This window comes from Typopeltis vanoorti, chromosome 9 (genome assembly GCF_054136105.1).
Source record: "Typopeltis vanoorti isolate ZY-2024b chromosome 9, IOZ_Tvanoo_1.0, whole genome shotgun sequence".
Classification (NCBI taxonomy): domain Eukaryota; kingdom Metazoa; phylum Arthropoda; class Arachnida; order Uropygi; family Thelyphonidae; genus Typopeltis; species Typopeltis vanoorti.
Window position 1 is genome coordinate 17,653,121 of NC_143557.1, and position 25,426 is coordinate 17,678,546.

The following is a 25,426-nucleotide window of genomic DNA, read 5'->3' on the forward strand; positions in this document are numbered from 1 at the left end:
ACTCTGGAATCGGATGAAAAAAGAAAAAGAAACCTTAGAAAAACGTTTCGAATTTATAAGTCTTTCTTCAGCAAATCTTGTGTAATAATAAGTTACCAAGGGAGTACGCAAGTCCCTTTGTTCTTCTGCATAGACCTCTATCAAGCCATAACTCTAATTAGCGTTAAATATGTCCATACCAATTAATTACTTCATTGCTAATAGCACGGTGGACAGCTTTCGGCGCAGATTATGCTTGTAATCCATCCACTAGCGATGGCGGAGATCAATGAGATAATGAATACATGTGTCTAGTTTATCCACCAGTGCTCTCACTGACCGAGATCAGCACAACTGCTCCTAAGTCTTTGTTTCTTCCGATCATCACCTCGTTTTGCGCTCAAAAAAATTTACTCCTTGAGGTTTTTAATATTTTATCTGCATCTTGTGTATAAAAAGTACAACTTACTGAAACCTGGACATTCCTTCCATTTTGGATTGTGACGAGATGTACAAATAAATCTCTTCAAAAAAGCATTCGATAAAACTGAAAAGACTTGGGTTGATTCTCATCTAAAATCAACGACTTGAAAAGTCCTTTGCAAGGATTGTTCAACTGAAAGCGACTTGGCAATATCATTTGGGTGGGGGGGTTTCCCTTGCCGGAAAATGGGATTTTTCATCCAGCAAGAGAAGAAAAATTAACCAGAAGAATGCACGCTGACCTCGTAGCTTATTTGCTGCGACCGTCACGAAAACATCCAGAACACGATAAATCTCCATATAAGAACTACAAAAAAAGTTTGCTTTTAGTAATAATAAATAAGCCGACTTCAGAAAAACAAAAATAGTCTATGCAATGTGTACTTAGCAGCCAAAATATTATATAATCCTTACGTTATTTTGAATTTTCTCGTTACAGGCGATTAACAACATCTGGAAGGAAACAGCTATAAATACACATAAATACCAGGAAAATGTGACAGCATTCAAGTGCTCGAAGGCAGTGACATGAGTAACTTTGAATGAGAGGTGATTGTGGAACAAGAGGGGTCAGAATAACTCCGGAACTTTTGCCCTGTCAGGACGAATACGTGAAGGTGTCTTCACAAAGAAAGAAAGCAAAATTAAGAAAAACGCAGCTAACGTGCATCGGGCATGTGTTCAGAAATAGCTAATCGATGCGAGAGGCAGACGGAAGAGAGACAGGATTGTCAACTTTATACATGGTACGATTGGTCAAATGACTACGCGGTCGGAAATGGGAAGAAGTGTATCTGAGTGAGTGCGCAATAAATCGGCTTTGTTCTCACTGGGGATGCCTTTCATGTCTAACCAGCGCTTTGGCAAAGGGAAAGAAGCACTGGACATCAGACGATGGTTAAAAAAAAAAAAAAGCATGAAGAGGCGACTTCTGGTTTCTCTTATTTCACGCGAACATAAAGAAAAGGGTTGCGGCGACAACCACAGAATACACAGTGTGACGCATCACGAGTCATAACAATGCAGGACAATGGCGGTGGCGGAATAATTGTCTGAGAGATGCTTTCCTGGCACCTATTAGATCTCCTTCCTTGATATCACCCAGAAGGACAGCAACTGAACAACCAACATCGATGCCCACTGAGTAAACCCATTCGTGCGACCCATTTACTTTTACATGTGATGATGGATGCATCAATGTCCCAGGGCATATCATTCGGAAAAAGGTTTTAAACTGACTTCCATGATGTCTTTCTTCTTCTTAGTGACCGAATCTTATAATCCCATTGAACGTGCCCTCGAACATCAAGAAATCCGATGAAACGGCGAAAATTAATCATTTCTGTGTGGTAATGTTTTCTGGAATGTAGAACCCATTTCCGGGAGGAAAATATTATGAGGTAGATTGCACAGCCCTTACTGAGCAGAAAACAAACAAACAAAGAAAGTCGTATGATTTCCTTCCCCAACGTTCCATCTTGCTCTTCCAACCCCTCCTTCTCCTCCTCTTCCAAACAGCTTCCGGCAGTTGGGTTCTGCACAGCATCTCTGGTGAATAACGCCAGTCACTGTCACTGTGCATATTCGCTAAATTTTAACATAATTAGCGCTGCCGGAGTCGATGTCACATTATAAGAACTGACCAAAGGTGTAATTATCCGAAAACTGGAGAAGTTGGCTGGCAAGGAAAATCGCAAATAAACAAAATGGCACTAAGAAAAAAAAACAGTAAAATGCATTTTTCTTACAAACAATATTTTCAAAAATCTCTTATTTATTGAGTCTAAAACAGTAGGGGCAGATATTAAAGTATTCTTCAGTACGAAACAGCTGATAAATATAAACTTTGCTAGCACATTCAGGTACGTTTCACGCGTTGCATAACAGCTTTTATTAGATATGATTGATCAATCCGCCTAGACGGCTCTACGCATATAAAACTATGCTCTGGCTATTGTAATTTGTCATAGTTACAAATATTTGTCGGGATATCTGAAATCTTAGCATCAGGTTCATAAAAGTGGTAAAATTAGAACGAAATATGATACAAAGTAGCACTTGATTTACTTGAAATTAAATGAAATTGGGTATGTAAGACCTCTTCCGAGATCATCTTAACAAATGGTTCAGTTGAACTATTTATACGCTGCAAATTTCGGTTAGAAATGATACTAAGTAATTATCTACAGCACGTACGCCAAAAATGGCGATATATGAGATAACAAATGATATAAAAAAAAAAAAAACAATACCTCTTTCCAAGTAGCAAGTGCGTTGAGTTGTCTCGGTTTATTTCCACACGTGTAATTATTTTAACATTACGATGATGGTGTGAATGGATATTTAATATCTTTGTTAGTATTCAGAACGAGTTACAGACGGAAGAATACACGTCGGAAAGAAACTACCTGAAAACTATTTTTGTACAGAAAAAATATTTGCATTTCGCAATAAATGGCGAGTCCTTCGCTGTGCCTGGTATCACACACACACTCCAATGTCGTTTCCTGTCCCTGCAGTAGCTACATTCGAAGGCAGTCGATTTATTGACGTTGTGCATAGTCAAGTTTGCGCGCATATCGTGAACAAAATTGCACTCCTAATGCAGAAACCCTGCCAAGTATTCGCCTTCGGCCTTCGTTTCTTCTTCTTAACGAACGCAGTAAGCTGATATGTATGAGGGCGCATTCTAAAAGCAAATGAATATTTTTAAAGTGAAGAAAGCTGTCCCTCTCATTTTACACAACCCATGATGTTATTTTATGAAAAGTTCGTTATTACTATTGTTAAAAAAAAAATTCGACAAAATGACGTGACAGTCCAAATTATATTAGCTTAGTTCACATTTTAACGTCTCCCTCGTCGTCATCCGTTGGCATCTATCTTCAGCCAGCCCTGATTTTGAGTAGTGAAGGACTGCGAAATGCAACGAAGAACTGGCGATTTATTCGTCAAAGACACTTCGCATGCTACTTGATGAATATGAGTATTTAATAAAGATCTGTGTAGTCATTAATATGGAATGAATAAATGGGATATAAAAGAGAAGATAGAACTATTCTGTACATCCCAACCAGGTGAATCCATTCAATTCCAAGATCGTATGGCAACTAAATTTACAACTTGAACAGAAGTTTGAATTATTACGATATCCAAATATGTATTTTCTTTTGTCCGAAAAAAAGTTTTTCATTCGATCAATAATATAACTCATATTGCGATGAATTCTATTTCACACCCAAGGATATTCATTCTATGAATATATACAACTTTTACTTAAAACTTTGTTGGCCTTGAGAACGAACAGACTTCGCTTTGTTACTTGAAAGCTATGGGTTCGAATCCTGCTTAGGCATGGACATCCGTTCTTGAATCTTTAAGTGAGAGATGATTTTTATTGCCCGTTGTGAGACCACCATTCTGCCAATCAGTGGGCTCAAGTTCCAAGTTTGGTTTGTAAAGCAGGATTTCCGAATTTCTAGTCTTATCCTCAGTAATTAGGTATTGGTGTACTCTGTCTCAAATTTTTCGTTGGCGGGTTTATATTATAACAAAAGAAACAAAAAGGAACGTGGAGGTTTTTTATTTTCTTATTATTTTTTTTCTAAATTGTAACCATTAAATATATTATTTAATTTTTAATATTGTGTGACAGCATATATTCGCGATATCTTATGGGGGAGGGACCACTAAAATGATTCCAAATTGGACCCAGCATTTGCTATGGCACTGCTGTTTTGCTATTTTATTTAGAGCTTTTAAGTTAAAAGTGAAAGATGAATGTATTCCATAAAAGATCGTACGATGTCCGATGTCTTATCACTGACGTCTTACGACCTCTTATCTCTTAACCTGCACAATCAAGACATGAAACTTTTAGTCGTAATCGGAATAAAAAAAAGCACATCGCGTTATTCAGCCTCTATCTTGTGTATATCAAAATCCGCATTTCGAATGTTATTGATTTTTTTTTTTTTTTTTATGGCGATACTGGACCAGAGAAATTGTTCGACCCATAATACATAGAAGAAAATACATTAGAAGAGGCTGCTCCACGACACACAACTTCAAGTTCGCAAGGCGCACAGTGATATACGGAGGAGCGAAAACTTTAACTATTACTTCAAAATATATTACTATTGTTATCCGCGACCTCCAGGGTGTCAAGGGAGGCCCGTATATCACCCACACCAGCTATCTTAACCTCATCGACACTCACCACATCAACCAGAAAACTGTCCCATTCACTTACAGTTCTGAGAGAGAAAAATCTAGCTCTAACCCTTTCTTAAAGCCTACAAAAACTTAACTTCCATGATGCAGTAATAATCACTTGCCGGTGTCCATTAAGCTCCTGCAAAGAATGAGGGTGCCTCAAAAGAAAAGAATATCCTAATGTGACATCCCGAGTATAAGAGCGGTCACTGTACACTATGCACGTACGGAAGTATTGATTTTTATAAAACCAAAATAAATAAACTGTCAGAATATGGAAGTATCAGTTATTCTCCATATAATTAAACTTAATTTATCTCTATTTCGAAATTTGCATAAATGCGAGGTATACATAAGGGGTAATGCGTCATAGAATGTGAGTTATTTTGTGTGAAAAAACGGAACAGAATCATTTATTTATGAGGATGGCCACAGTGGTTGTTGAAGACCTGTCCCACTAATCTCCAGAAATGTTTTGGAAACCAAAATATAGGTTTCTTCTTATGTTTGTCAGCATATCAACTTCCCATACAATATACAAACCAATCTCTCGTATATGGGCCCAACATAAAAAATGTATATATATCCAGGCTGAAGGAGTTAAATTCATTTATGTTCTTGGAGATTTTTATGCCGTTCTCACACACGAATGGTCGCAAGACTTACAGCAAACAAATGACGTGTGTGCGCTCAAGATCTCCTTTAATAACTGTAGTTGTTCCAACTTTATTTTTCGCTGAATAACCTTAAGATTTTAAGTATAGTATATTCAAATAGCAAAGCACAGTTTATTTAAATTAAAAGCAAAGAAATTAAAAATTAATAAATAAAAACGGCAGCTTATAACACATGACTTTATGTACGCCACTTATCGACAAAATATGGGCATATTTGTCCAGTACCTCAACGTTAAAAATGTTGATTGTTTTGCTATTTTAGTTTCGTACCATAAATGCACTTTACTTGATATGAGGAGCTGTAAAAGCTAAAATTGTTAGCTTTCGAGAATTTTGCAAACAACATAAAGGAATCCACGAGAGAGAGAGAGAGAGAGAGGAAAAATGCATTTTGTATAAACCCTGTAAGCAAAGGCCTTTTCGGTGATTAAATAGCATCTACGGAACGAATACTGCAAAGCGTCTAATAAATATAACGAAGAAACTGAAGCAAAAACAAAACATTACCAATCTTATAGGAGCAACTCGAAAACCTTCAAAAGGCAGTCCTCTCTCTCTCTCTCTCTCTTCTCTCTCTGGAAACAGGGAGGCTGCAGAGGTAACCGTTGTGGGAGAGACACAAATTACGAAACGTTTATTCTTGTTTGATGACGCATGTACTCGGAATCGCTTCAAAACAGTCTTAGCAGCCAGAATTTAATACGCATATCTCCTAGAAATAATGAACACACGCTTCATCGATACGTGAAAATTTTTTTTTTGCTTTTATTAAAAATGTAAGAGCCATTTTTATCCGCTATGACGTAGTGCTATGGCGTTGATACGAACGCACACAATTTCAGCTACAGATAGAGAAAATGCCAACAAACATTCGAGTAATGAACGAATAATGAACAACGAGAATGTATAGCTTTGCCTTTATCGTAAAAACAAGTGAATTATGGCTTTCTCGCTAAAATCACAAACTGACGTTTCTGTGCTTTAGTTTGTGATTTGTATCAGACGGCTTAACATAATCTGGAAATAAAGTATTCAGAAATGTAACTATTTAAATGTTAAACATGCATGAGCCATAATATTATTAATTAGCGAATATTACGATGTTGCAATTGGCATTCCTTTTTACCACGTGGGTAATAATCAGGAAATTCGATACACCGAAAGAAATTGCTAAATAACTACAAGTGACCGATCTACGGCTTGTGAAGTGCCTTGAAAAGGTTCGACATTAATGTGTGTTTCTTTCACGTTAGGTTACGAGAGCGAAGTGTGTTTGTCAGGAAAAACCGGAACGGATGCTGAATTCAGTGCTTCCCAATTTAATGAGTTCCGAAGTCGATATACAAGAAATGAAGCATTTTTTACCATACAACATAATGGACGGTAAGCAACGAATGCCTTCCTTTGCAACACAGTTAAAACCTGAAGATGCTTAAGCAATGACCTCAGCGCTATGTGCTGATCCTGTTAACCAAAGAAAGAAGTCAACTCGATCCTGTGGGGGGTATAATCCCACCCGTGGTAGATTGTAAATATCTAGTTTATAGTAGCCGTTATTAACGTTGAGCCTCCGTAACTCAGTCGGTATATAGCCCTTTGGTCGGATGGACCTGTGTTCGATCACCGTCAGTGACTTGAGAAACCTTTATGTGGTTTCTTTCAACGAAAGGTGAGTTAGTCGATCTCTTACTGAGCTAGAGGTTTTTTTTTTTTTTTTACCTGGAAACTCGGGTTTTTCTTCCCTCAGAACAGACAAACCGGTCCCGTGAACACACGCACTACAGACACACCGGAGACATAGAGCTAGCCACCTTATCCTCGGGAAGCGGACGGCTTGGAAGGGCTTAGGATAGCTCCGTAAGAGGCCACTAGGCCTAATACGTAAAAGGAAGAAGTAGTTATTAATGCTATAGCACTCACAGTGTTAAGCATCGTAGGTGTACCCAGGGTTAGATGATCTGCAAACCTTACTCGAGACGAAACTTTTTCGTACCTTTTCGGACTTCCAGTAAGCAGGCGAGGGTAGTCTAATGTTGAGAGATAAAAGTTATCTACCACCTAAAGATATTCACATGTCATAGTGGGATTCCAATCAGTGGGGCTTCTTAGTTCGCTAAACAAAAGATGCTGTTCACTCGGCTAACCAGGCTAGTTATTTTAAGAAAAAAAAAAAAAAACGCTTTAGAACCAAAGTATGAAACCCGGTAATATTGGCTAAAAAGGTTTCCCAGAGAGAGCACAGCATTTATAGTATACGAATACATACTTTCCAAAGTATCTGGAAGAGAAAAGCACAAGGATCACTTTTTCATATCCTCTCCTATTTCTAGTGTAAAAAAAAGGAACGATAAAAGAAAGCAGAGCAGATGACACTTCTCTAAACTAGTAGGTTTCTAGTTGAGCTGACGATGACTTGAATTCTTAATATTCTTTAAAAATCGTCATAAAAAGATACTTTCACTATGGTGAAAGTAAGGTGTGAACTACTAGATAACCTTAATTATCTCAAAATCAACGCCCGTGAAACGCACTTGAAGTGCGTCCCATATTGGGCTGAAGCGATCTTTTGCGCAAGCTTTGATTGAACGTCTTATTCAGGAATATTTTCCATGTTTGTGAAAATTAATGCGCGTAATTTAAACGGAACAATGCCTTCTTTAATTAATCACCCAGTTTCGCTGTCTGTAACAGGAGTTGCACGTTCTACGAACCTCGGGGCATCGCATTACCAATTTTTCATGTTCGTCTTAAATTTATAGAAGATACACACGCATCTCTTTTTAGTGTGGTGTCTTATAAGCACCCGGCTACGTGATGAAATCTCGCTCTCAAACCTCCTCAGGGCTGAGAAACAATTCATCCTCACAAGAACTTTCCGTCGTTAATTAAAAAGCGTGATCTTCGTCTATTAACATGTCAAGTTCAGTGACGGTCATGGCAAGCACCTCGGCTGAATACAAACTGAACTCTATGATAAGATGGTTAATCCGGGCATTCTCTGGCAGTTTGTCCGCTTTTCGAGACAAAAACTTCCACTCCGTATGAGACTGGCCACCTCTTCCACCGAAAATTTCCAATACAAAAGGTGCCTCCTACGGGATTCAAAGCCAAAAGATATTGTCGATGTCCACTGCGCTTTTGAGGCACTTCTTAACGGACCAAAGTTGTAATATTTTATGTACTGTGTAAGAAAACAGCAGACGTGTTCAGTGTCTCCTGCTATCAGGAGACACTGGACGATCTTCTCCCTGCTGATTCCAGATATTTTTCGGGGAGTACTGAAATGGGCGTTCTCGATTTCACGCCCAAGAACAGCACTGCAGTGTATCACTGCAGGCTCAACCAGCAGTGATACACTATTACGAAATGGTCTGTTTCGTTAGTGTAATTTCTTTGTGCAATTTCTTTAATAATGTAATCTGAAGTTCGGTATGGTCGCCTCTTTTGATATCAAAGCATTTAGTATTCTGGTTCTATCGCACTGTTGGAAACAATTTTCCCAATTTCAGCTGTTATTTTGTAACCAACGTTATCCACTCTGTACGCACGCTCAATCACATTTAAGCACTGCTCCGCGTTGCTGTAATATTCTAATGGCTACTTTAAAAATGAATAAATCTCTAATGGATGTGGGATAAAGCTAAATGCTTCATTACATGTGTAATGCATGGCTTTCGTAATTATCAGCTCAGAAAGGGTGCGGTCTAGTAAATATGTAAACTCTGTCATATTTAATAAAAGACTCCTGGGACAAAACGAACATTGTGTGATGGGTTGTTTTACTTACACGTTGGTAGAAATGCTGTGAGCAGGTGTTTATGTAAAATAAATGTTCGGCCGAAGACATTGATGTATGAAAACCTGTTTACGGGTGCAAAGTAAAGAGAGGCGTTACTAGCCTCACTAAAGAAATTTTAAGACTAATTTAACTCTTATTCTGCAGCCTTTGTAACAGAAAAGAATTTCTTACATCTCTCAAAATAATCTGCCGGAATTCTGTTTCGGAACTGTTTAATAGAATCAACTCCCTAAAGTAACAATTCAACTAATTTTTATTCAAGGGCACAGAATCGATTTGTCAAATATTTTCAGCTGAATCCACCCTTTGAAATGGGATGCTACACCCTGTTTGAAGCATTGCCCTCAAGCAATGTATTATAATTACAGGAAGTCCTTTCTGATATAATACTTTAAAAATCACTGAGAAAATTTTTGTTGTGCATCGGAATATTTATAAATCAAATAAGTGCCGTGTATAAAATCTGTAAAGCACATGGGAACAACAGAAATTTCCGGCGGAAATATCGATCCTCCTAATTCAACGCTCTCTGAATTTGATTTGTGCAACATTCACATAGAACACATAATATGTTTATCGGTGATAAGTATGAATGTGTCTCATTTTACAGATTTCTAGGATATAATTTCTCCTGCTACTGTACATCGATCTTCTCCGGTGTTTCTTCAAGCTGGTAATTGTCAAAGGGAGCCATAAATGTTATACGTTTACCTTTTTTGATTCTCTAAAATTTGGCAAACATTATACAGAAACAAAAAGCAATATTCTCAAACACAGTGACACTCTTTGAAGATCGATGGATGGGAACAGGAGATATTCTATGCCAACAACAATCTAATTAACAGGAAAACACTAGTGGAGGCCACCAGTGTTTCCCTTTTAGGAAGGTATGAAAATAATACTGATATGGAAAAACAAAAATTAAGAACTTCTACGGAAAACTGTATATGGTCTTATTACAGAGCGAAGATAAATGTTCCTAAATGAAGAAGCAATTTTTTAAAAAATAATAATATAATAAAAAAATGTTATCTCAAATTCTGCAACTCCACTCATTTCAGTAAAATTTTGTATATTAAACGATTTCTTGAGTCGATTACTTGTTTCTGATTTTATTCGGATAGTATTATTGGGTATTGTTCCCGATGGCACTGAGCAGTGTCATCTGTCACTTCTACGGTGATTACGCAATCTGACACATACATATACATCTCTTATTGCAAAACTGTTCGTTTAAAGTTTCCTAACAAGTCTCTGAAAAAAAAGCAGCTGAATCCTTTCTTGACATATGGAGGAAGAGATGGTCGATACGCTTTTCAAACACCGACTGCATTCTTGCCAAGTAGCTGTAGTTTGGCTTAGGAAGCTTTGCGCCCACGCAGTATGTACACCTCCACAGCACGCTAAGAGTGCTCCGTCAATTTCGGCATTAACAAACTGAAAGCAAACACATGTTACTGCCGTTACCAGTGCCGCTCTACATTTTCCAACACGCTGGTGTCGACTGTAACTGCGGTAACTATATTCAGCGCGGAAGACTACAATTTCCGAGTACGTATCAAAATAGCCAGAAGCGGTAGTGAATGGCGCGGCGGATTACTACTCCTGTGAGTCGTCTTAAAATGTGGCTGCTGACGAAAGGTAGGTTGCACAGCTTCGCTGGGGCAGCTGGGAGGCAGTGGATGTGCTTCTTTCACTTTTCTCATTATGTTTCTTACGTGTACTTTCTAAAGTCGAGGATAACTATCCATGCCTCGGTCTGTCAAAGGTAAGTGGTGCACACGTTTCTTGAGCTATTTTGAACGTATATCAGCTGTGCGAAGCGACAAGGAAGGGAGGGGATTTAATTAGGCAGCATTCTTCGTGCAATATGGGTAACGAAATGTTTGTAAAATTATCCCGGAAAAGGCTCAACAAAGTGACAATTCTCACCGCAACCATTCGCAATCGGAAAAGAGAACAAATCTTGAAAAACATCCAAAAGGAATTTATTTTAAAATTTTAAGAGCATATTACAATATACAACAGTGTCCGCTATAAACAGGAATTGTTAAGCCAATATTCTTCCGCTTTATTACTTATTTCCTTTACAGAGCGGAAAGTGTTTATTTCGTACAGACCATTCCATTCTAGTCTCGAGAACAGTGAATTTGTGGAATTTCTAGTAGATGAACAATGCAAGTTTTTGTTTTCTGTGTATGTGAGCGACGGGCGAATTTCAATTGTTCGAAGGGGAAAAAAAAACCAGTTGGTTCGGTGAAAACTATTTTACTTACTTTAGAAACAAGGGTTATTCTGATTTTTGGTATTTCTAGTTACTGAGATCATACTTATCAGTCAAAAAAAAAGTTTTATCCACGTTAATATTTTAAAATTTTAACGCGGAAATCACAATTTCAGTAAACAATTTATTAGTATGTCACTTCAGCTGGATCGGATCCAGTTTTCTTCCGAATAGTCTAGAGCCCAGCCGTACTTGTATATAACAGAGACTTCAACTGGTATAAGTGACCAGACTATCGATAAAAGTACATGATGGTGCAGAGAACTAAAATAGACATCTACTTGGTGCAGTTCTTTGATATGAAATGCCATTTATACTGCCCACTCGCTCTTTTTGATATTCAAACGTGGGTACATTATTTTATAATAACTGAAATGCCTTACATATTTTTGAACTTTTTCTTTTAATAAATAATCTATAAACACAAATCATTTAACATTCATTCATTCAGAATACATGCTGATCGCAAATAAGAGTCGCATAAACTTTTTTTGAAGTTTGGCTTCTCCAAAGTCCTTAAAACAATACTGCAGCTCACGAACTATAAATCCACAGTCGATATTAAATCACTCTTTCTACTAGTCAAGAATTGTTTTCTTGTCGCACAATTTAGAGTTACTAATTTAGAACTTATATTTACTGGCCATATCTTGGTCAGATGGTTGTTTTTAATGAGGTTTTTCTGTATCCTTTAGTATATATATATCTTGGTTGGTGTATACGCAGGTTTTATTTTAACCTCTGAAGTAAGTTTCACCTCCATTTCTGCTTCATATGGAGTGGTGAAAGCGCTCTACCTATACTTGGATCAATATTTCCTGCTCAAGCACGCAATGATTGATAGTATGTACATACATATAAAAACGAAACGGAAAAAGGTGTGGCCATATAATGCCCTTTCTGTACAATTTTATGGCCTTTCTAAATCTTAATTGGTTTTGCAATTAGTTAACGATCAAGTTTGTATAAGGACTACAATAAAAAGTTATATCAGGCAGTGTAGAAAGAGGGAATAAAAATTAATGCCAGCACGGAATGCATAACTCTATTTATGCGAAGTTTTTAAACTATTTTTCAATTCATATTATCAATCTCTGCAGTAAAATAACTGTCGATCGAAAATGTATTTATTCGTTTATTCCAGTTTTCATGAGTCCCTTTTTTAGTTTTCATAAAATATTCTTTCTCTTTGTCAGTAATCCTATATTACCTTTCATTTCACTGTGACCTATTTCTTATTTCGATTTTAAAGGTTTATGCAAATAAACACGCAAAATGATCTGAGTTGTTGTTGATCTAACTTTGCGCTATTGCGCACTCCTCACATTCAGAAAAAAATACTTCAGCTTCGTGTTTTTTTTTTTATTTCTTAGGAAAGAATTTTTTTCTAGTCCTGTACTTCCCGAAGTCTTGAGCTGTGAGTGGTCTGCCTAAAAATAGCTACGCAGAATGATGGCGCAGTAGTGGAAACTGCTGCACACTAGTGCGACTTTGGGAGCATTCGGAGCTTTGGTTTCAACCCAGTTTTATTGACGAACAGCCTTTTCCCAGCATCACACAGATGCGCAGTGGGGTAGCAAGGGCTTGTATGTTTGGCCTTGACAATTGTTCAGGCATGCGTAGAGATTCAGAAAACCGACTGATGTGTTTATCTTGTGCAAATTTTTGTTAACATGTGTTCCTTATCTGTATACACCTACTGGAACTACTCCGATAGGTTCTACGCAATTGCATTATCTACTTTATGTGTACTGTAGATGCCTTCATTTGATAGACTGTAGCGTGTACTTTGTTTTCTCAATACAGTGGTGTAACTAAACAACAAGGAAGTTACACGGATGCATTAATTGAAATATCAGCGTACAGATGTACCTCTTGTTTATCTATGGCATAAAAAATACTGCAAGCAGCTGTTTAAATTTGAAACTGAAAGAGTTCTGTTTACTTCCTATTTATTACGTGAGAATTCACAAGAGTGAGACCTTTGTGCTTTCTAAATGCAAAGTGTGCACAGGTTCCCAAGCTTTTTCATTTTGAGCGCTACTTCAGTTTCAACCATTATTGAAATAACTAACATCTCAATTGTTCCACCAGATGGTGCCAACTTAGAAATAAAAAGTAATGGGCCGTTACCATCAGGCGATTTTAATATTGAGCCGGGTGGCCCGAACATATTTTCTTTACGCGTGATGCATCTATACTGAAGTGCCTACATCCTACATAACGCCATGTTGCCAGCAGTACGGGAATATCCCAGAAATAAACATGAAATATTTACTTTTAATACAGCGGTCCACCTTTGGCCTGTATCACTGTATGTGGTCTTCATGGTAAATTTTCAATATATTTCTAACAAGTTCCATGCGCAGTTTAACCCCATTCTTCACAGAAGAGACTTGAGTTCTGCCAGCGACAATTCTTCTCAAGCAGTTAATTTCATTCCAGAGGCCTTCACTCAGGTTTGCATGGGGACTCTGAGCTGATCGGTCCATTAGAAGAGCAATGCTATAAACAGAGAACATGGTTTTGTTAACAAAAGTATGGTCCGAGCTGTAAAAATTCCACAAGTGTAGCATTATCCAGAATATGGATGGACATATTACCGTTTCTGATATCATCAATAAAAACAAAAACCAGTGGAACAATTTAATGTCACAACAAATACCATTACACTTCTATCGCCATGCTTTATAGTCCAAACAATGCGCTCCTTCTGTAGAATTCGCCGGACTGTTTCCAGATAATCTTGCATGGTGATGCGAGATTCACCATTCCGAGATACTTTTCCATTCGTCCAAATTTTACGGCTGTAACTGTCACTGAGCATGAGCTCATATTATCATTCTGTGAGGTCAAACTGAACGTAGTGATTATTGGTTTTTTCTTTATAAATATCTTGCAGAAAGTTACCTACACACTTTTTCATAGCACTTATATACAACATGCTTTTGTCAACAAAGTATAGAAGTTTATCATTATTGTGTAGTAGGCTTAAGCTGTATATCGACTGCTGTGTGCCTTCTTCCATTTTTGATTGCCGTCAGCTAATTCCGGAAGTAATACTATTTTCGGTTATACATTTAAGGGTACGAAACAAAATTCCGCACCTCATAATTAATTTCCTCATTTAGTGTTTTTGTAGCCTAAACAGCTAATTTTTTTTGTTCTAGTTTGATACAAAGCTAGTTATTATGAAATCTTGAATAGCGTAGTATCGCGTGTACTCCTTAAGAGTACACATCAGAAAATGATGATATCGTTTTTATTACTTTTGTATCTTATAATTATAAGCATTCATGAGTGCAGGTTCAAGCACAATTGGATGATAAAAAACGATCAATATAAAAACAGAATTGGGGAAAAAGAGCTCTTTTCTAGTATTCTATATTAGTGAAGATCTATTATTCAATTAAACAAGGGTGTTGAAGAGTTCCGGGAATAGCGAAAGCAGCGTTATGCAAGAAACATCTGATTTAATGTATCTTAACATGAAAATGAATACATATTAGGAGAGTGGGCGTTTCGATAGTGCACATTTTCACGGATCTTGTGGAGTGCGTGAGAGAGATCTTTTCATAAGGATATTTATGGTTATATCTAGTAATAAGAAAGAAATGAGCACGTGCTCAGTATCAATGTCCTCAGTATTCTGTTTCATATTGATACGCCCACTATTTCGCCCACAAATATTGCAGTAAAGAAGGCATATCGAATGTTCCTCAAGTAAGTCGCATGTGATCTAGAAGAATAAAGACAATATACAGGAAAATGTAAAAAAGCAATGTGTAATAGCTAAACAAAAGTCATGGGAAGACTTTAATAAGAACAAAAAAGAAAAGTAATCAAGGAAGGTGAATGCTCCGGAGGCCACCGGGAAATTTTAGAAATGGTGAAAAGAGTACTGAAATGAATCAGATGATAAAAGTGAGAGATAAAGAACATTGAAGATACAGATATTCTAGATGTCCGGAGTAATTACCTCGAAAGATCTTAAATGAAACAAGCAGTGACATATCAGCGATGGAAAATATTCTGATGGAAATGGAGGTCATTAGAAACCTGAAATACGGAACAGCAGCAAGAGTAGAGGATATTTGATCGCAAATGCTCAAGTAGAGAGGGACAAAAGTTGTACGGGCTGAACTGTATTCAGAAAATCGAATTCGGGATGGTTGGAAAGGGAAAGTAACAACTGCAGAGAAATGTGCCTGTTTATTTGTTTAGTCCAAGTGAGAAGAGAAACATGAAGTTGGGTTCAGGTCGTACAGCAGCTTTCAGAATCATATTTTCACTTCAAGAGAAATTTTAGTTGAAAAACCAAGGAACGAAAACTAGGATCTCGACTAAAGCTTTATACATCTAGAAGAAAGGGTTAAAGGGCTCCAAGGAAAAAATTACTCAAAACGCCACAGTTGTATGTTGTACACATTATAATTGAGAAATAGGTGGTTTATATTTGAGATATAATTCGGCAGATGGAATTAAAATAAAAATTTGATGTAAAATCAAGTGTAAGGGATTGAACACTATCTCCACCCATATCAAACGTGACTCTTTATGCAGATAGTACGCTCTTAAACATATCCACTGCCAGTCACAGGATTCTTGGACAACTTGATAACTGCGTCAAAAATTTCGGTATGAAAATCAACAACAGAAGATGAAGTCTATGAAAATAAGGAAGAAAACTGAAATCGTTAGTTACATCCTGAATGGATAACCTATAGAACAAGTAGGACATTTCAACTATTTAGGCAGAATGTTTACTGGTATGGTAGGAAATCAACTGAATAAATTTGTAAGGAACAGGAGAGAAATTAGTCACAATTCAAGAAGCTGTGTACAATGTTCAAAAACCAGTTTGAACTTATGAATTTTTGAGCCACGCGTTAGAAATACTGTCAGACAGGTCATATAAGAATGGAGACCACAGACATGGGGGGTTCTAAGAAGGATTAGGGAAGTGAACATATGGTAACAGTGAGAGAATCATATTAAAAAAGGAGGATATTAGGAAAGAACATGACAATGCTAGCATTTAGGAGTGTCTGATCAAAGTTAATCTCAGGCGAAATAGACATTTAAACAGGATACAGAAATTGGTGAAGCAGGTGTTTGATGTCAGAAGGTTCGTTGGATGGCTATGCCTGTAAACTGCGGGTGTTCTTCTGGTCGTTTTGCAGACAGAAAATCTTTCCAAACTCTGTATGAGAATGGATAACTCCCCTTCGGATGAATAAAACCTCCAAAAGGTTCTTAGTGTCCTAGACGTGATTTGATTTGGCCTCACCGTAGTTCATCGCCGATAAATGGACCACATTAGAACTAACAGTATGGGGTCCTAACAGATAAGACTAATTTGGAGGATTATCTCAAGGAAGTAAGGCCCGATTTATTAAGTCCAATAACTTTTCATGTAGTACTATCATAGTACCATATATAGACTTACGGGCAATTATCAGAAAATTAACAATACACGCAAATCGGCCAGAGAACACGCACAATTAAGAGATAAAAATACTACTGAGTGGTAGATAGTATAATGTATCGACAGTGAATAGTGACAGAAAACAGATTATATAATGTATTATGGCAAGATGAGTCACTGGTTTAACGCAATGATATTGCAAGCAATCATTTATAAAATGTTTACAGTACTAAATGGTAAAAATTAAAAAAAAAATCAGCTAACGCCTTTTTATTCCCGTATACGGGAGTAGGCGAGGCCATTTAGCCCTATCTAACTTTTGGAGACTGAGTGGGCAGTTCAATCTCCACTGGTACCCAATCAGAGATAGATGACCCAAGGCTATCACTAATTAAGCGGTACGCAGTGAAGAGAGACGGCTCAAATGTGCCGCCATTTCGTGGTCCCTAACACAATATATTTAATGTCTGAAAATAATGTGGGTTCTACGGTCGATTTTCTTGAGTTTACAGGACGAAAAACCCGAGTTTCCGGGAGGAAAAACCTGCTTGCCCGTACCAGAGATCGACTAACTCGGGAACCGGTCGAAAAAAGGCTTAGAAAAATTTCCTCTAGTCGCCGACTAGACTCGAAACGAAGTCTTCCTTCGTGCAGCCAAGCGCCGTGGTATGCAAACGCCACATCCACTGAGCTACACAGGCTCTAGTGCTAAATGGTAGCAATCAAATATTATTATTTTTATCACGATAAATGAAATCGAACATTTCTTAAATATGTAATAATTTTATCTTTTTTGTCTATATTATTATTATTTTATACCTTATTAGAATTAATACCTGTAAGCAATTTATGTATATAAAAAAATCATCTGGTCCGCAAATTAAATAGAAATCTAATTATGTTTAACAAAAGCCTATTTAGACGTTAGTTTGTTGTTTGTTCAACGTGAAATTATATTTCGTGCAGATTATTTGCCATGAGATAGTAATTCTGCACAAAACGGACAAAAGCACTCTCAATTAACCGAAACTTGCAACTCGGCTGAACCCTGATTACCAGTTTAACAACTTCATTAAATGTCGTAATCCAAAATCCTTAACACATTAACCCCTTAACGTACCAATTAAAAAAATCACAAAGCGGTCGTTTTTCTGCCAATTGTTTGGGCGAGGGGTGATTTGCTGGATCAAATTCATCATTATTTGAAAAATCATGACGAATTTGTGCAAACGCAAACGAAATAGCCGATACACGCCGTTGGCAACTTTTCTCGGCTGAAAGGAAATAGGCACAAGATTGTCTAGCGTCTCTATTCGGTTGTATTTATATGTGAAACCAAAATTCAAAATCAATTTTGGTGCAATAAACAAAAGACGTGTCACACCGTCTTTGTATGTTAAGGGGTTAAGGATTTTGGGTAATAACGTTTAATTCAACATTCAATTTAATAAAATTTAATTCATAAAAATAATTCAAAGAACATAAAATCACGTAAAAAAACTTATCAGAAATACCTTTATAGAACAAAAACAAAAAAAAAAAAAAAACGGTAAACTTTTACCGACAAACCAACTCCACAGACCAAACATGAGCACGGATTCAAGGGTCTAGTTTGAAAGAAGAGTAAAAGAACGGATGGATATCGTGAACAATGTTTATCGTCACGACGTATGTTTGTCATTAATTCTCATCTCTTTCAGAAAATTCTTTGAAAATTACAGTAATTAGTCGAAGTTTTCAGTCATCCAGTAACGAAACGTGGATATATTAAAAAAACATTGGTATTAGGTCCAATAATTCTCAAGATATAATCCAAATTAGGAAGAAACTACCCGACCGGAATATAAATATTTTGGGTCCAAACAAAGCCTGCAAATGCAGTTAGCCTGCTTTTTTGGCTCGGGAGGGCTACATTTGTACGCTCTGTTTGGAGATCCAAAATATTGATTTTCCTGTTGGGTAGTTTCCTCCTCGTTTGCATTGGTTAGGTATCGGAATAAATTCCGATTACGACCAAACAGTCTCGCTTTTATATCGATGTCGACAAACAGGAATACAACAGCTAAACAAAATGACTGGTTGAATTGGTCGATGACCAGAATGCTATTTAATTGGGGCATGCAAAATAAATGGAAAGAGTAGCAGGAAAACAGACTCTGGGTTTGTATAAGTGATTGTTTCTTTTTTTCCCTTTGGGTGGGAAGGGTCCGGTGAGGCTTCCTCACTGCTTACTGAAGGCTTGAAAAAGTTGTATATGATGGGTCGAGATTTTTATTTAATCCTTTGTCTTCCTGCGGTTCTAATGTGCGATGGGTTTCTTTCCAACCTTTAATGAGTCAATCCAGGGCTGTCCAACCGTAGGTAATCCAAGAGCCGCATTAAAAAAAAAAAAAATATCCGAGGGCCGCATCACAATGCGTATCTAGTAATTTGGTGAGCAGCAGCGATATAACCTCGAAAGCTGAACAAACGAACAACACTAATTGCGCACTAATCGCGCACCCAAGGGGGACGTGAGCGCACTAATCGCACAAAGAAGCGTTCTTACACTGTAAGAACGCTTCTTTGACACATCTAATATTTGAAAAACACGTGGGTATATAATGATGTAAAAGCGCCAAATAAAATTATCAACACCGAGATTATCGATTAATGATAGAATTGAAACATCTAATACGCATTAGATTTAAATTGTCATTTTATTTTTTCGCTCGTGAAAATCAAAACCCACAGGCGGGCCTCACCAAATCGCACCGCGGGCCGAATGCGTCCCGCGGGAAGTGCTTTGAACAGCCCTGAGTTAATAAATCATTTAAAAAAAGTAAATTGTAACCTCTAAACGTTGGAGTTTATTTTATTTTTTTAATAGGAATCCAATTTTCAGTTGAATATTACTAGAGGTTGACTGTAACAAGAAACAAAAAGAACCGGTCTTCTCAGATAAATGAATCGCTGTGCGAGACAGGTTTTTCATGACTTCCAGAAGCGACGCTGGCCGTATAACAAATGCGGAGCCCTGTTGGGATCATTTTAGTAGGGTGCCTTATTTAAATACTGGGAATCAACAAATCTTGAAAAATTTATCAAATTTCTTTCTTCGGGAGCCCATTGGGCCCAATCTGCTTAAGGTCTTCTCTGTGAAGAAACAGACTTATAAGAAGAAAATGCATAATTCTTTAAAGAAATGAGTAAATAGTACAATTTCAAGAATTTTCTAAAACAGGTTGAAATTAATGATAAGCATGCGCTGTGACGATAAACATAATGTCTCTAATTCACAATATCTATTCGATCTTACACACTTCTTTGAAACTAAACCTTTGAGATGCTTGCAAAATCTGAAAATCTACAGAAATGACACTGTCAAAATTCCAGAAGACGTTATTTTTCTCCTGTTATTGGAAAAAGAAAAAAAATATCACGAGATCGAATATTGAAATTAACAGTTTTGGATCCAAATAAATTTGTCACTCACATGTACATTTTAACAGCTGTTTGAGCGAACTCAGAAAGATTACTTCCCGCAATTTGCAAGGCCGCCACCATCTGAAATGTGAGGGGTACTGCAAAAATTCTCCGTAGAATTCATCGCATGTTATGAATCGAATAGCACGGCAAGATTAGTTAGAATATCTTCAGCTATTCAAAGCAGTTTAAGTGTTTCGGGTGAATTCAGTTGAGTTCTTCCGTAATCTTATTTCAACCATAAAATCTGAAGTAATTTTAAGAAGTTTAAGAATTTTTTCTTGGGGAAATAAATTAGGTTGAAACATTGCTCGTCTTTCACCAGGATAGTAACGTAATTAGGTTTTGTATGAATATCTAACGACTGTTCCGTTATTTTACATACGCACTAACTGGTGTCTCGTCTCAATTAATGAATCTTGGAGTGATCTTAAAGATCCCTTAGCTTCAAACTATAAACATTCTAGAAAACGTAAACGCTTAATTTGCGTGTGTGTCGTAAATGACTATATTAAATAAATTATGTGCATAAATACTTCTGTAACTTACGTGTATATATAATTGAATCAAATGGGATTCTTCACTGCTGACTGGCTTTCAGGACAGTTATGAAATTTTTATATTTTTAAAGTTTAAATAATTATATTTATACAGAAATGTCTAAAAGACTATAACAAACAGAAGACACAACACAACATTCCGTTAAAACACAGCCGTGGGTGATTATCAAGCCAACTCATGTCTGCAAACTGCTGTTAACGTATTCTTTGTGGGTTTCTGCTTTGGGAGGAATAGAAAAGAAGTTTCCAGGAGGAAAAGTCATGCTGACGGCTGAATCACATTGCAATCGGCTTGCTTGGCAAAACGTGAAGGTTCTTAGCGCTCTAGCCCAGATAACTGCATCTCACATAAGTGCCGTTAATTCTAAAAGTTTCTTTCACTAACATTTTTGATGTGTATATCTTAATATTGTTAACTCAACAATATTGTATTGCTTGAGATATTTATAGCAATAATTTAATGATATAAAATGCATATTTATATCAATAACAATCTAATTTCCTGACCGTACATCTTAACTTCGGAATATTAAGAGCCTCCAAGCATAGCTTACTTCAGAACCGTACTAGAAAATACATGCGACTGCGAGTATTTACATTAAAAATATCAGCGTGTCGTATCGATGAAGAATATATTTTTCGTTAAAAAAAAAATCCATGGTTAACTTCGGTGTTATAATGGATCGAGTTTGGGAGTATTTCTTATGTACACCAAGTGAAGTTATCGTAATAGTAAAATTATATTTTAAAATCAAAATAATATTATTCAACGTTACAGCAGCTGTATATGGTTAATATATGGGACTAGGCCTGCATGGACGCATTCTTTGATCACCGCATCAGTTTGGCTAATATATGCATTCTGATTAGTTGAAATAACACCGTGCCTTTTGTGAGCACAGTAATAAACTTCTGCAGTCGAACACTTCCGATCTGCTGATCTGTCAGTGACAAAAAGATGGCGTCACCTACTCGGTCAACAGAGTAGCGCTAAATAGAAGATTATGAGGACTACATAAGTGAGCGGATCATGTAGTAACTTCTCTTCAAAACAGAAGGATCTATAGGACCTATGACATGTTGCCATATAATTGGGCGCACATGATACTCTGACTGTTTCAGTGGTAGAAATTACATCAACCGTGATTAATGGCGAGACCGTTATGTCTGGGAGGTTATGTGAGTGAGTGTGTTTGTTGTCTGAAAAATCTGTTATGGGATGAAACAAAAAAACGATGCCTTTCTGAGAGGAAAAGTCCTGTCGCTTTCGTCCCTTTCAACTGAACATAGCCCTTACAACAAAGTTTCTGAAGTCATCGATAGAATTCGAATCCAGGTCGGTCTTTCTAGCCGAATGCTAATTGGTTAGGAAACATCAGGATTCGAATCCCAGAAGTACACAATAAAATATCTGATTTTTCTATTGCGCTATGAAGGTACCTTGGTGCTGTATGATTTGTCGGAATCTGAACCTTGACCTTTTTTACTGGAGCAGCGGTATCGTTAGCAGTTAATCAAAAGCCTCGAGTGGGGGAATTGGATAAAAGTAAGGAAGAGCGTGTAAACAACAAGAAAGCTATCGGAGTATAAGGAATTAAAAAGGACGAAAGAGAGAATAGAAGAAAGGGAAATGCAATTACCAAACGTAAGAAGGGGGGGGGGGATAAAAGAAATGCAACGACTAGGAAAAAAAGAAAGAAAGAACAAAGGACGAAACTCTTGAAATAGGAGTCCGGGAATAATGAATAGACAAAATAGACGATTCAAACTGTAGCAAAGACAAAATAAAAGAAACAAATTAAAGACAAGCAAAGATGACACAAAGAGAGAAGAGATTAACGAAGGAAATATTCTTAATATTAACATAACTGCGCTTCTTTTTGTTTTGTTTGTTTTTGTTTAAAAATACTCGACTTCGGCTGATTAGCTATTCTATTCACGCAGCGTTACAGATGTAGCTTATTGACGATTAGCTTAATTAAAACAGCTTATGGTTTAATATCTGAGGAATGTAAATATCACGTGACTGGAATACGGTCTAACTGGAATGTTCTAACTGCAAGCCGTACTAAAAAATATTTTTCATTAAAACTAAGCAGTTATAACTCAAATTTATTCTGTAGCCAAAGTGAATACGTTAAGGGAAATGCTAAAAAGACTCTCTCTTTTCTTCAGCTGCGCGGACCTTTTACTGCTCTGCACGGAAAATTTTTACGCAACTTCGCGTATGCGCGGCAATAATTCACTGTGCGCAGGAACATTCAGTTACTCTGAGACCGCGCAATTTGAAGGGACCATTAGTTGGGGAGAAGTCATTGTCCAGTTTCCCTTCGTATATTATCAGCGGAAATGTTGAATATACACTGGTAAAAAAAAAATAACGTACATGTAAGAAATAAGCTGAAAACGCCAGTGTAAAGAAGAGCTTAAAAAATTCATGAATCACTCGTAGTTTCATAAAACAGCCAATGACGATTTCTCAAAAGAAAAGTCATTTTATATGAACCATTAATAATACAATAAAAGTGTTACGGCTGAATTGCTTTCCATTTTCATCTGCTGACACCAAAGATTTAGCAGGTCTTTCGGTCCCTAAATCCATCGTTAACAGGTTTTTTTTTTTTTGGATGACTCCCACCCACGAAACGTGTTTGTAAACCTACAGTACATTCCTGCCGTCGGTTGACTAAGAATTTTATATATAATTTATTTCATATAAATGCTAATTTTCACATAATTTGGAAACCTCACTCTACAGACCAAACATGGAATTTTTTCACACCACTTCAAGCTTCCAGTGATGGTCTAACATAGAGCAATAAAATTCTTCTCAAACCTAAAGACAATTGCAAATATCTATGTCCACGGCAGAATTCGAACCAGCAGTTCGTCGGTTGGACAGTGAATACACCAACCATTCGGCCAACCAAGCCGAATTTAGTGTTTATATTAAAGCCAACAGAAGAAAGAATAAGTTCTTAGAATAGAGGAACCATTGTGCTGATGTGCAGAATGCAGTACTTCCACAGTTGACAAGTCGACCGTGCATTAAAAAAAAATGCACGCTTTTAATAATATCGTGTTGAAAAGCAATAACATGAGTGTTACTGTTCATTACTGTTACTCTTGGCACCCGTGAGTTATCTCGAGCCATGCCACAATCTACCCATTAAATGTATTTTTATCTATTAATTGCGTGTGCTTAGACCCTTTGGGGGGGGGGGGGGAGAAAGAAACTTCAGCTTCCGGAAGTAACACTCCGCTTCCGTACGTGACCAGCCAACTCATCTTCACTTGAAAAAGCCATTAATAAAGATGCCCCGTGACCCAAGAAGAGATTCGAATTCACGTCTTCTCCATTCAAGGAAGTCATACAGCCCTTCCGAGGGGCTGCTACGTTTACGATCATGGAACTAAGTGGCAGAATTAAAAGTGGAGACGTGAAGAAAATATGATTTCCATCTGTAAGCTAGGAATTGAGAACGAGAGTTAAAAATTGGGAATTATCAGGAAAATTTAAAAAAAATGATTGCGGTAAGAAAAAGGGAAACTGAGCGATCAGTGGAATGAAAATAATAGCAAAAAGAAGACTATATTTTCAGATTCTTCCAAAACAATAACTGAGATTTATTTACAGTAAATCCCACTTTCAAATATGGGAAATCAAATGAAGATCATTTGTAGACAATTGCGTTGGCCTATCAGGGTATTTATCTCTCGAAGGAATATATGAACAAAATGATAAAATAATAGTGATTGTGCACGCTACTGATAAAAAAAAAATACAAACATCTTTAAGAAGGCCACATTTACAGTGAAACGACTGCTTCACTTTGATTTTGGTTATTAATCCTTATAATAGACACATAATTTGGCTTCACAAATGGCCACATCTCTAGAATGAAACACGAGACTTTTCACACTAATGAAAATTCGGTTAAGCCTGGCCGAATCTGCTTCGAGCATGAAGTGTCGCTAAACAAACGAACGAAAGGGCTGTGGGTTCTACAATCAAAAAAGTCACTGACGTTGGCTTACCCAAAATCCATTCAATGAACTAATTAACCAAAATCAGCATAAAATGGATTCTTCTTGATGGGGAGAAAGATGTGAAATTTTTCTAAGGCAAGGCAACCGGTTTGTTAATTTTTTTTTTTTTTTTAGCATAAGAAAAATAAACTTGTGTCATTTTTTAAAAATAAAATTTTGAAAAGAGGACATAAGTTGTCTTCGTGTAACTCGCCAAAGTGTCGCAGACTTCCTGAATTCTCCATTTCCACAGTATGGTTCCTAATACTACTCCTCCTTATCTTCAAAGAACGAAAAATTATCTGACGGTATTGGTAACACGTCCACAATAATCACCACACAAATCAGTTCGTCCGCTATTAAACTCGACAACTTTTGTTCATGGTAGGGACTGCGACGATGCTTCTAATTGCCAATACTGATTTGCATCACTCACGCATTCATAGTTCATAACGATGACACAGCCTGCACACATAAGAGAAGACAGGCTTTAAAACTCGCGCGTGC

At 37.0% G+C, this 25,426-nt stretch overlaps 2 protein-coding genes across 4 annotated transcripts in view; one reads left to right on the forward strand and one right to left on the reverse strand.

Moving 5' to 3' along the window:
• Positions 1–25,426, reverse strand: part of LOC150102902 (uncharacterized) — a 646,700-nt gene that overhangs the window by 536,807 nt on the left and 84,467 nt on the right. The gene's annotated exons all lie outside the window — the stretch shown is intronic.
• LOC150102904 (uncharacterized) overlaps positions 10,765–25,426 on the forward strand; it is a 32,103-nt gene continuing 17,441 nt past the window's right edge. The window contains exon 1 of the mRNA XM_090397405.1: positions 10,765–10,921. The gene's annotated coding sequence lies outside the window, so the exon portion shown is untranslated. The remainder of the gene's footprint in view (positions 10,922–25,426) is intronic.